Below are 13,335 nucleotides of genomic sequence, written 5' to 3'. Positions count from 1 at the left end.
GAAATCGGTTAAGATCAGCAGGTGAAGATAATCAGCCCTTCCTTTGACCAAGCCTAAAAACCCATTGTGATCATCGCATGATGTGGACAGCGGCAGATGTGATGCTTTGATCCTTACCTTTACTCTGCAGTCATATGCATTTTTTTCCACACTGGAAACACAGAAAATCCATTTAACTTGCACATAAATCGGGGATTTTTTTGTAAAGTGAACTTATACTTAGCTTCCCCTTATCCACAATTTTAGGGGAAAATTCACTCTGCATAGAGAGCGTCTTTTAATAAATCCTCCCCATTGTATCCATGGCTAAACTAATAGCACCAACATTCCTAAGCCATTGAACTGCTTTGATCAATCCTCATAAGGAATCGGCTTCATGCATTCCTTTAGAAGAAAATATTTCCTTGGACAAATCTTCAAAATGGGTCCCTGAAAAATAAGGATAAGGTTTGCTGGTAACAGATATCATGGCAAGGATCAATTAAAATATGCAGATTATGAGGATTTACGCCTTCCATTGGCGAATACTAAAATAAAAATAAAAACAGAAATTCCTAGGAACAAAAATTTCCAGGAACAAAATGTAAAAGTAGACTGTCCCCTGAAACCAGGGACAGCTACGCTCATACATAAATGCCAAGCAGAAAATGGGGCACATGAGATCTCCTTCAACAAGACAGATTAACTGACGTGATCGTTTATATAATCCATTTAGTCGCAGTGGTAGTGAGAGCTGACCCACTTTCCCGAATTGTACCAGCTACACCAGAAAACAAGGCTCTCTGAGGCACAAACTTAGCATATCGGAAACCATTTTGCAAAAATGCAGAAAAGGCGTGCCTGGTTATAACTGATATTTGCAAGGAACATCGTTTATCATAATGGGGGAAAAAAAAAATTGTTTGAGGGGGGTAAAGGCAATGGGAGGAGAGGGCTTTATATGCACATGAAAGTCTTTTTATAGCCCCTATAGAAAAAGCAGTCTTTAGATCCCAGGAAGGGGGCAGCAGGGAAGCTGGGTAATAAAATAAGGAGGGGCGAGGGGGATACCTCCTAGGATGAAGCTCCTTTATCAGGATTCAGGATTTATTGCTCCAGCTCAAATGGGACTTCTGGCAAAGACTCCTCCCGGCACAGCTGGCAGAGGAGGGGGGGGGGGGGGGGTGAAAACAATGGGTTAAATTTTAGCCCCCTGAGAAACTATATCGGCACCCCCTCCTTTTGTGTGTAAGAAACAGGCACATGGTCTGTTTGCGTAGCACAAACAGGTAAGTGGTATCTTTTAAATGTGTGACCTTTTTGGGAAACAATGGCCAAATCTTAGGCTTAGGTAACATTTCCATACTACCCTTGGTCTTTAGTGGGTCATATGTGTTACTATAAGATTGTGCAATCATCGTACAGACTAACCAAAACTATGCTTTCGATTAGTAACCCAATTAAACTGACCAGAATGAATTATGAACCGTGAGTGGCCTTTGGACACCCTCGCATCCAAATTCTTCGATCTGAAAATTGAAGGAGCCAGGCAGAAAATTGTTGGATGAACAGTGGCTGGGGCCGGTTATTATTAGACAGCTACGAGTGCCAACTGTCAGAATACAATAGCTGACATTGCAAATTTGTCCATCCTTGCATGGATGAGGTTATTGATAGATTTCTCTCACTCACCCTGCGAAACTGAACCAAAGAACATTTTGACTAGCTTTAGGTAAGCTCCTGCATTGCACAGATGTTGGTAGATCCGAAGGAGATTGTACAGTCTGTAAATTGTATGGCCATCTTTATACATAATATGTGTGCTTACTGTTAGCCCTTGTACACGCGGTCGGAGATTCCGACGGACTGTGTCCTATCGGACCGTTTTGTCGGATATTCCAACTGTGTGTGGTCTGCATCGGACTGTTTCCGTCTGAATCTTCGACGGTCCAAGTTTTCCAACTTGCCGGTAAAATTTTCCGACAAAATGCTCCTATCGGACATACTCCGATCATGTGTAGCCTACTCCAACGGACAAAGTGCCATGCATGCTCAGATCAAATTCCTAGACCAAAGCTGTTGGCTACTAGCCTGAACGTAGTCCCATCTAACTAAATAACGTCATCACATTATGTACAATCAGATTTTCCGACAACTTAGTCCGACCGTGTGTATGCAAGATCACTTCCGGACCTCTTCCGGAATTAATCCGTCGGAATTACTCAGACGGATTTGGTAGTCGGAATCTTCGACCGTGTGTACAAGGGCTTAGAATTATTATGTATATGTAAATAAAGATCAGACTAGAACACTTGATAGTCAGACTACTAGGGAGTGTGCGTTCTTTGTTGCGTGGAGAACAATGGTCTATGAACATGTTTATGGACCATGTTTGATTGTTGAAATGTACGATGGACAGAGGGTAGGAATCTAAACGCCAGCTTTTAGCATGCAAAACTGACCTTTAGTATACAGGTTTGTAGCTCAAAGGTCTTATTGTCTGTGACAGCAAACATAGAGGGCTGGAATGGTCCTGTGCATAGGGCCTACAGAACCGTTGGGACCAGCATAAAAAGGAAAAAGAAAGTGATTTACATCAACTGACACCTACTCTTTTATTAGCAATAGAAAGCCTTTTTATTTTAGCGCCATCTCTTCTCGATTACAAACACTCCTGTCCCTTCCTTCCTGAGCTACTAAATAGGCACCCTGCATACACTCCACATGCATCCATGCATGGCCAGAATGACCTCTCACCCTCTTCTGAGAAAAGACTATATTTCATTGGCTGTTGAATGGAGTCTGTAACAATGTGCATTTTCTGTCTGTCTGTCCTGTGGTTAAAAAAAAGGTTTCCCCCTAGTGGAACCCAGGCAGAGTTGCTGAATTCACTGCCTGTCCAGTTCTGGGAAAAGCATGGTGTCCCACCGAGATCCAGGCTTCCCTCAAAATGTCTACCCAAGCCAATACCCATGGACACCTCCCCTTTCTAATAATGACCACTGTCTTTGTAAAGGTGAATAAATAGATGCTTGTATAAATAGGGTGGTAGACACAGCAAAGTGTACTTAGGCTTCATAGTAGAGGCCATTGGGGAGGAGTACCTAGGGCCCTCAAGAACACCTTGAATCAAGGAGATGAGCAGGATCTGAAGATTAGGCCATGGAAATGATTAACTTGCTTTTTATAACAGACCACCTTTATCATAAAAAGGTTATGTTTGTAAAGTATACACACGCAAAGACTTGGCCATTGAGAATTACGTTTACACCCCTACATTCTTCAAGATGAATAATGCTTAAAGAAAATGCTGAAATAGAAACGGAAAGATATGTTTATGGTAGCCAATCAGGTAATCTTATTTTTTCTACATAAGATTACGCAAGGAAACATTTGACAAGAGACCGCACACATGCATCAGGCCTGATCATAGTGAACAATGACAATTCCAAGCACTTTTTAGATGCAGGTTGGGCTATTATCCTTCAAGGCTAGGCCCAACACACGCACAATGCTTCATAACAATGGAGCGCCACATGAAGTACATGCAAACCCTAGAATGCTGGCCACATATGGGTGAGAACAAGAAAGAAGACATCGGTCCTCGCTCAAGTGATTCAGTGACCCAGCCCTAGTAAGCTTGGCCACACACGGACAAGAACAAGAAGGAAGATATCCGTCCAAGCTCAAAAAAAAAATGTGTGTCCTAGGTCAAGGTCTCACTGCAAGCCTTGCCTGACAGGCGGTATACTTCTCCAACCGATTAGGGACACACAAGCTAGAAAATATCTGTGCAATACAAAGTACTTTCACCTGCCTTTGGTGCTGGATATCATCATTTAGCATGTAAGATTTGGACCAATGGCTGTGCCTTTATCATTTAGCGCCACACAAGATCTTTCCTTAGACCGATACTCGTTAAGCCTGGTGTTATAAATTGTTCAGGTCCATTTATACAGAAAAGCAGAGCTATAGCCCATAGAAACCAGATTCTATGTCACATTTAGAAGATAAAGCTAGGTTATATAGTCATCAGCACTACTTCCCCTGTAAGCCCTTGTACACACGGTCGGACATTCTGACAAACAAATCCGTTGGATTTTGTCCGAAACTGTTGCATACACACGGTCAGACAAAGTTGTCGGAAAATCCGATTGTACATAACGTGATGACGTTATTTCGTTACGACGGGACTACGTTCAGGCTAGTAGCCAATAGCTTTGGTCTAGGAATTTGATCTGAGCTGGCACTTTGTCCGTCGGAGTAGGCTACACATGATCGGAGTATGTCCGATCGGAGCATTTTGTCAGAAAATTTTACGGACAAGTCGGAAAACTTGGTCCGTCAGATACTCCGGTGGAAACAGTCCAATGGAGACCACACACAGTTGGATTATCCGACAAAATGGTCCGATAGGACACATTCCGTCGGAATCTCCCACCATGTGTACAAGGGCTAAGACCTAATAAAGAAACCTGACGAAAATGTGGAGCTGGCAAGCACAGCAACTGTTCAGGCTCCATTTTTATTCACAAGGAACAAGAAAATGGATTGTTTTGGTAGCAGCCAAACTTCTTCTACAACGGTGGTAAATTTGAAGCTGACCCAAAACCTAGAGGTTATTATTAGGAGACTTCTCCACCATCAGAATACACTGATCAGCACTGCTGGTTATGGCCAGTGGCACTGATTGTGTGGAAATGTTCCAATAGGCTGGTTGTACAGAAGTCGATCGGTAGATACAACCAGCCTGCCCATACATGGATCGAAATTCGGCTGATCCCTGCAGAATTGGCCGAATTTCAATCCACGTTTAGCCGGTTTAAGAGTTCTGATTTCACTCTGATGTTCTTGCTTTTTAGTGGTCAAAAGAGAGGGCCAGGCTACTAATAGTTTCAAAAGGAATCAGCAAAAACAGCAATCGGTTGTGCCCACTACAGCTTTCCTTCAAGACAAAATTAAACTATTAAAATAAAAATAAAAGAAGAAAGGATAGTATGTAAGGATTTTTTGGCAGAAGAGTCAGGGAAATCTTTTTAACCAAAAATTTTATTACAATTTACTATAGCAATTTTTTATTTTCTGTATACACTGTAAGGTGCAACATACCCTCTTGGTTCATTCAGGGGATCTGTAAGATGACAGCAATAGGCTAGAGAAGACAACTCATGAGCTCATGGGCAGGGGTAATAGATATCCTACTTGCCCATAGGGCAGCCATTGATGAGAACCCAGAAGTAGTGGTGGCAAAGATGGCGGCAGCGTGGGACAGAGAATTCATCACACCGTGCTCAAGAAGGGTACACTTGTAAAGAAGGCTTGTCATAATGTAAAAGTATGCTATAAAAACTTGTACACATAACGGCAAAAATCCACCCAGCACTCAGCGGTTTAAATCTGCTTTAAGGATGAAAGGCCCAGAACCTACACCTTCAAACACAAGTCAGCAACGGCAGCTTCCATATTTCTGTCTTGAGAGGTTCCCTTGAAACGCTTGATCACGGTTTTCAATTTCACTGTTGGATCTCTAGAGATTTCTATAGGATCTTTGATTAAAAGGAGCATATTTCAGGTTTCTCTGCGTAAGAATTTTTGTTCTAACATGAAACAATGTCAGGTTAAAAAATATATAAGTTTTGAGTTTCAGTGCTTTGAAACGTAAGTGTCAGAGGCACAGGAAATGACAGCTCTCTAATACAAATTAGCAGATAGTTCCTCATTCACAGATTGGCTAGTCGAATAAAGAGAAATGTCAAGCATCGGTATTGTTATGCATAGTTAGTGGTCCAAGATGCAACTATGCATAAGCTAACTCTAGCCACTCCACCTGAAAATCACTGAAGTAGACACCATACTCCAGTGATCTCCACTTGCTTCTGGGTACTGCGCCAAGCGGTTGCTGACCTCCTACACTGCGAACGCAGGAGGTCAGCTGCTCTGCATGGGCACCATTCAGAAAATGTTTTTCATTTTCTGAATGAATGCATGAAAAATGCAATGAATGCAAAATGTTCTGATGTCTTGGCTAGGGGCAATGGTCAGGTATGGTATATACATAGTTACATAAGTCCAAGCTGGACTGTATAAAATACCCATGCCTGGAATCATTCTTTAACCACTTCGCACTTGGCATTGCTCTCCTATATGGCAACATCCTAATTTTTGTTGATACGAAAATTACTCGGAACCCCCAAACACTATATATATATATATATATATATATATATATATATATATATATATATATATTAGCAAAGTCCCTAAAGAATAAAATGGTGGCCGTTGTAATTTTTTTATGTCACAAGGTATTTGTGCAGCAATTTTTTAAAGGCAATTGTTTTGGAAAGTACAAGGCAAATAAATACCGCGCTGAAATAAAAATACAAAGAATAGCAGCACCAAAAACCATCAAATATCTCTATGGTGCCAGTAAAATAGTAAAAATGAAGTTGCGCTAACTGTGGAAAAGTCACAAATCAAGTGACATATAGTGCAGATAAATAAATAAGTGAACAGTCAAAAAAAATTTCATAAACACAGACATGTGTATATAAGTATATTGCGCTGAGAGATTTATAATCGCAACTCAGGTGACACAAGATAAAAAATAACCAATGTTTCTACAGTGGTCATTCAAAACCAATGTCCATATACACAGTCCAATTACTGGGTGATGGGTGCTCAAATTGATAGATGTGTAGAAAGATGAATGAAGCTGAACGGCAAAAGGATTTTTTACTGAGGGTATGTATTCCAATGTCCATTAACAATCGCTGCAGATAAATTCAATGTAGAGAGGAAGACGGGTCTCAATCTGAATAAGGAATAAAGCTCTATAAGTGGGAACCCTTAGCAGAGAGCGTGGACCCCCTCAAGAAAAAAAATAGACTTGGGCTCAAAGCCACGAAGGTAAAAAAAAGAACTCCAATCGTGAAGTATTGTTTAAAAAAACAGAAAGCCTTTAATGCTAGTAAAACAAGCGGTAGCAACCGCGATCCGGCGGCGCCACCAGATCTGTTCTCCAGCTCCTTGATTGCACAGGAGAGCCCGGGGAGGAACCAGAGGACAGTGGGAGGGGGAACGTCCCCTTCCACTGCCTGTAAAAGCAATCCAGTGGTTTATCATAGGATGGCTTTTACAAGATAGGGAATCGCTTGCCGAAAACAAAGATGTCTGGATGATGCCTGTAGCTGTGCGAAGTGGTTCACCAAAATCTTCCCTTACATAGATGCTGTCTCTGATATGCTATGTTGGTTTACCTCACTCGATGCCATTGTCCCTCTTCCATGTACTTGAAGATTTTTTGTGCTTTCTTTAATAAAAGATTTGAAAAATGAAAATAAAAATGAAGTTGCCCTGTCGAGTTTAAAAAAAAATCTGGAAGTCTGAAAATGAAATATCTGTACAGTCTATCTCAATCTTTTTGGCCCGGAGAATACTTGAAATAATTTTCAGGTCTCCGCAATCAGAAAGCCATCTTTACAGACAGCATAAAAGATCATTGGTGGTATGCTGCTGGTTCTGCCAAATGGCCCTGGACCCAAAACTTTACAGATCAGATGGGGACCATCAGTCACAGCTATAAGAACCTCTGAAGGAACCTTAAAGTTCCATTGGACCCCTGGCTGAGAATAGCTGATCTAGTATATGAGATGGTCTATCAGACTGCACCGAATAGTCCTATCTTGGCCTCTTTGTGTATGCTTTGATTCACTGACCCAAAACAGTTATTCAGATAAGGATTAATGTCTTTCTCAGGCGTTTTGACCTGTATACATGTACCTGGTGAGCCAAAAATATTAAAGCCAGGGGATTAGAAATATAGCATTTAAAGAAGGGGGTCAGCAATGGCATTCATTTGAATGGGCTGCCAATGCACCCAAAAACTGACAAGCATATGTTTTTCCAAAACATCTTACCAACACACATGCAGTGCTTATGGGTTGTATTAGACCAACATTGGTGCTCCAGCTGTTGTAGACTTACAAATCCCATGAGGCATGGCAAGGTTCTGACAGCCACAGACATGACTCCCAAAGGCAGGGGCATGATGGGATTTGTGGCTTCAGCACAGCTGGAGCGCCGAGGTTGCCTACCCCCTGTATTAAAGCACTGGAGTGCCATATAAAATAAACAGTTCTTTGGTACATGAATCATGGAAAAGGGTGTGAATTGGCATGGCACCAGCCCATTATTTCCTCAGCAGAGCTGAGAGCGGGAGGGCCAGCACTAGGAATAAGTTGGTTGTGCCACAGTGCCCATGTGTGGACAAGAAGAATGCTGGGAAGACAGTGGACTTTATCAGTCTTCTGCTCTCCTTCATGGTCCAGTTACAGGTTGCAGGCAGGAAAGTGAGCTAGCTTTATAACTGCAGTGGACAAAAGTCTGATCACCAACTTATCCATGTTGTGTGGAGAGTCTGTATAAATTCAAGTATAAAAAGGGAAAACACTGCGCTATAGTTTGTAAAAAGATGGCCACAACGGCCACAACAGCAGCCAACACCAAAAACAAACAAAGTTCAACAGATAAAATAATAAAAATAGTGTAGCGCTTCAATAATAAGTGTAATCAACACAAATTATATAAAAATAGTAATAACAAAACAGAAATCGCACAGAACCAAATGCCTAGAAATAAAAGTCCAACATAAGGCACTCATTCAACTATGTTGATGGCGTAGGGGTGACCAAACCGTCACATAGAAGGAAAATGGTGTGCTGGACGAATGTGTTCATGCGGGTAAACTTGATTGTAAGCATCAAAATGAAAAGTGGATAAATACTTCTTACCGGAGCAGTTGGACTCACACAGTCATATGACGGTTGAGTCTAGAAGGCTTGGGGTCACACTCTGGGACCAAAGACTGTAAGGAGAGAGGTCAGTTGAGCTGGTGGAGGAGCTCCAGGCTGTTGTAGGCTCAATGGTGGATCCTTTCAGATGAAACATCAAAGGTCAAGGTAATCAAGCTCAGACGCAGCCCGTTGTACCAATACTCCAGCCTCCCCCGAATGGGGAGGGGGGTGTTTGTGAAGTTTTACACCAAAGCAATGGAGAGAAGAAAAAAGAAAAAAAGGCTCCACATGGTGCGGGTCAAACAATATAAAAACGTTGGTTTATTAAAGTCAAAAGGTATTGAAGACACATATGTCGAAACGCGTCGGGCGAGCTGTTGGTACCCCACATTGCTTTTAGTTCATTTTGTTTTTTATGTGATCACCAAGTCATTTATTACCTTTTGACTTTAATAAACCAACGTTTTTATATTGTTTGACCCGCACCATGTGGAGCCTTTTTTTCTTTTTTCTTCTCTCCATTGCTTTGGTGTAAAACTTCACAAACACCCCCCTCCCCATTCGGGGGAGGCTGGAGTATTGGTACAACGGGCTGCGTCTGAGCTTGATTACCTTGACCTTTGATGTTTCATCTGAAAGGATCCACCATTGAGCCTACAACAGCCTGGAGCTCCTCCACCAGCTCAACTGACCTCTCTCCTTACAGTCTTTGGTCCCAGAGTGTGACCCCAAGCCTTCTAGACTCAACCGTCATATGACTGTGTGAGTCCAACTGCTCCGGTAAGAAGTATTTATCCACTTTTCATTTTGATGCTTACAATCAAGTTTACCCGCATGAACACATTCGTCCAGCACACCATTTTCCTTCTATGTGACGGTTTGGTCACCCCTACGCCATCAACATAGTTGAATGAGTGCCTTATGTTGGACTTTTATTTCTAGGCATTTGGTTCTGTGCGATTTCTGTTTTGTTATTACTATTTTTATATAATTTGTGTTGATTACACTTATTATTGAAGCGCTACACTATTTTTATTATTGTATAAATTCAAGCACTAAATGGACAGGATTGCAAATCCTTTAGCCCTTGTACACACGGTTGGAGATTCCGACGCAATGTGTCCGACCGGACCGTTTTGTCGGATATTCCGACTGTGTGTGGTCTAAATCGTACTGTTTCCATTGGAGTATCCGACGGACCACGTTTTCCAACTTGTTGCTAAAATTTTCCGACAAAATGCTCCGATCGGACATACTCCGATCACGTGTAGAGAATTCCGATCAGACAAAGTGCCACGCATGCTCAGATCAAATTCCTACACCAAAGCTATTGGCTACTAGCGTGAACGTAGTCCCGTCGTAACGAAATAACGTCATCACGTCGAATTTTCCGACAACTTTGTCCGACCGTGTGTATGCAACAGTTTCGGACAAAATCCGACGGACAATATCCGACGGATTTGGTTGTTGGAATCTCCGACCGGCACACAGTGGTGTAGTGGTTAGCACTCTCACCTAGCAGTAAGAAGGGTCGCTGGTTCAAATCCCAACCACGACACTACCTGCCTGGAGTTTGCATGTTCTCCCTGTGCCTGCGTGGGTTTCCTCCGGGTACTCCGGTTTCCTCCCACAAACCAAAGACATGCAGGTAGGTTAATTGTCTTCTGTCCAAAATTGGCCCTAGTATATGAATGGGGATCTTGGATTGTGGGCTCCTTGAGAGTAGGGACCAATGTGAGTGTGTAATGTACGGGGATAGGGACAATTGTAGACACTCACTCACAGGTTGAACTGGATGGACTGGTGTCTTTATTCAACCTTACTAACTATGAAACTATGAGACACATAGTGTACAAGGGCTAACAGGTAAAACCTTGTCCATATATGTACTGTATATTCAGCCCTTTGCCTGCAGCTCAGCTTTTTTTTTTTTTTTTAATCCTGCTTGCTGTATCCTTGGAGCAGTCTAGAACACACATAAATCTTAACACATGTAAACTGTGCCACGTGAAAAAAAAAAGAAACATGAATATAGTTAAATGAAATATTCATCAAGGCCTTGGCAAGGCAAGGTACAAAACCATGATGTTTAGATTTATTGAGGCATACAGATCCATAGAGCTGAACTCTGGGAGTATAATAAAGCTACCCTTGCAGTAGGGCTCCCCATACCGGATTTTTTTTTTCGCTTACCTTATCCCTCTCCAACACTTCAGCTTGTGGGCTACCCTCAGCATCCTCGCTTACAATGCAGGACGGATGGTCCGGCATTGTCATGACTGATTTTGGTCTGGCTTATTGCGACCGCAAAACAGAAGGGGACTAGAGGACCAGTCACATCAAAGAGGGAGCTTGTGGGAACGAAGGATTAGGTACGTAAATGTCCTTCTTACTGGTATCCTACTAGAACAATTGACCCTTACCATGTGATGAAGCCCTCTGCAAGTGTATTTTTTCAATTTTCCCAGAGTTCAGCTTTCTTTATCAACTACTTCATTGAAATATTAATGGAGGACCTGATTGGTTATGCATAACAAGAACACCTATTGGACTCAGAATCAACTTGGGTACAACCAACCTGCTGGATTTTACTTGTGGTTAACACTAGTGGCTGCTATAGCTGCTAGCAACAATCGCTGTCCACAATGTCTCGGCAGGAGGGATTCCCCTGTCAGCACTGTCTGTGTTGATTGGGGAATAGTGCAAAATTCTTTCTTGCAGTGCTTGGGTTGCAGGAAAGAAATTTGCACTGTCTATGGTCTGACTACGTCTACAGGATCAAGTATGAAAACATTGAATGAAATGACTCATGGGAACATAAGAGTTTATTCACAAATTGTTGCAAATTACAGATAGTGTAGTCATAGGAAATTTCACACAGACATAATTAAAAGGCAGAGACTCCGAACCCTTCCCAGTCTACTAAAGGATTTTTATTGCTGTCGAGTTTACGGTTTCTCCTGGGAGGCTTCCATTTATAACCATCAACTGGACAGGAAGCGAGGGTAAATCTCCTCAGTGGGGATACACACTGCAATACAAACTGGTCAGGTTCTAACTATTCCCCACCACATTCAAAGTGTGCATACAAAGTAGAAACATACTATGTAAGCAGTCTCCTTTTTCATATGGAAAGATTTTTTGAAATATTCATTAAAATCAGTCTCTCTCAACCAGGGTTCAGTGGAACCTGAAGGTTCCTCCAGAGGCTGCTAGGGTGGTTCCCTAAGCATTTTTTTCCCTCCCAGATAGGTAATCACATGTGTGTGCATTCTTCCCACCGACCACTAATACAAGAACATCCCTTCCCACTGGCCACCAGTGGAAGACTCATTCTTCCCACTGTCCAACAATCGAAAAATCATTATCCATACTGACCACCAGACTATTGTACTGTGAGCTGTAGATATTGTAATTTTTGGCAGGGGTTTCCCGAGACCTGAAAGTTATTTCAAGGATTCCTCCATGTTAAAGAGGTTGGGAAAGGCCAAATAAATCGTACCCGATGATCCTGCCATGAAGGTCACTCCCAGTTATATGGTAACAACAGTCTGTCTAAAAATTGTGCCTCTGTCTTCTGCTGAAGAATACAAAGTGGGTCTTTTAACACGCATTATGCAGGCTTAAAAGCAGAAAAACCCACGAGTAGGCCTTTGTGGAATGGTGAAAGCGCCTCACCCATATTTGTATATCAGCAGCTCCGGGGTTCCCAAGTGCTTACAGGTTCTCTCTTTTTTATCTGAGCAACACAGCTTTGGCCTTAAGAACCCACTTAAACCAACAGCTTTCTGAAGCTCAAGAGTGGCAATAATGACAGTGTTTTCCACTTTAATGCTGTAATGGAAAAAATGAACCTCTGCTTTGCTGAGCCTTCGTTTCCCCGCTGCTCCATTCAGCTGCTAGGAGGGACCAAATACAGCCATCTGTAAACTCCAGAAAAACGATCTTTACCATGACTTGTTCCAGATAGCCCCTCTGTGGGTGGAGGTGAACATCTTGGTAGAGGAGCAGAGCATGTCAGAGCTTCCCTTAATGACCTGTGATCTTGCTAACTGGTGGGGCAATATTCAACAGCAGCTAGAGAGGTATAGAAAACACAGAGCTGCAGAAGCAGAATGATGCATGCAGCGCAGGTCATCAGGTACAGATTCCTTTCCAGCAAAGAATACAGTAGTGACATCACCAGATCTTACTCCAACTCTCATGAGACTAAGGCAGCCCACATATGGTGTGAATTTATTTCCTGCAACTACTACTACCATTCCCCCATTAACACACAGTTTTGACAGGGGAATCCCTCCTGCCAAACAATTGTCTTCTCCCACCGGGAACGGCCATAGACAGTTCAGCAGGAATCAGCCGAGATTCAAACTGTGTATGAGCAGGTTGAATGTGCCAAGTCAATTGATCGATCAACTTGGATACAATCAGCCTGCCGGATTTTACTTGCGATTATCTCTAGTGGTTGCTATAGCCACTAGCAATAATCACGGTCTACAGTGTCTCGGCAACTATGGGTTGCAGAAACGAAATTCGCACAATTGCCCCATCAACGCAGACA

General features: G+C 42.4%; 1 protein-coding gene across 4 annotated transcripts in view; it reads right to left on the bottom strand.

Moving 5' to 3' along the window:
- RARA (retinoic acid receptor alpha) overlaps positions 1-13,335 on the bottom strand; it is a 254,848-nt gene that overhangs the window by 93,020 nt on the left and 148,493 nt on the right. The gene's annotated exons all lie outside the window — the stretch shown is intronic.

This window comes from Lithobates pipiens, unplaced genomic scaffold, assembly GCF_037356315.1.
Source record: "Lithobates pipiens isolate NorthernLeopardFrog02 unplaced genomic scaffold, aLitPip1_a1.2 Scaffold_28, whole genome shotgun sequence".
NCBI classification, from domain to species: Eukaryota; Metazoa; Chordata; class Amphibia; order Anura; family Ranidae; genus Lithobates; species Lithobates pipiens.
The sequence above is the reverse complement of the archived record's forward strand: the minus strand, read 5'-3'. Positions and strand labels throughout refer to the sequence as shown.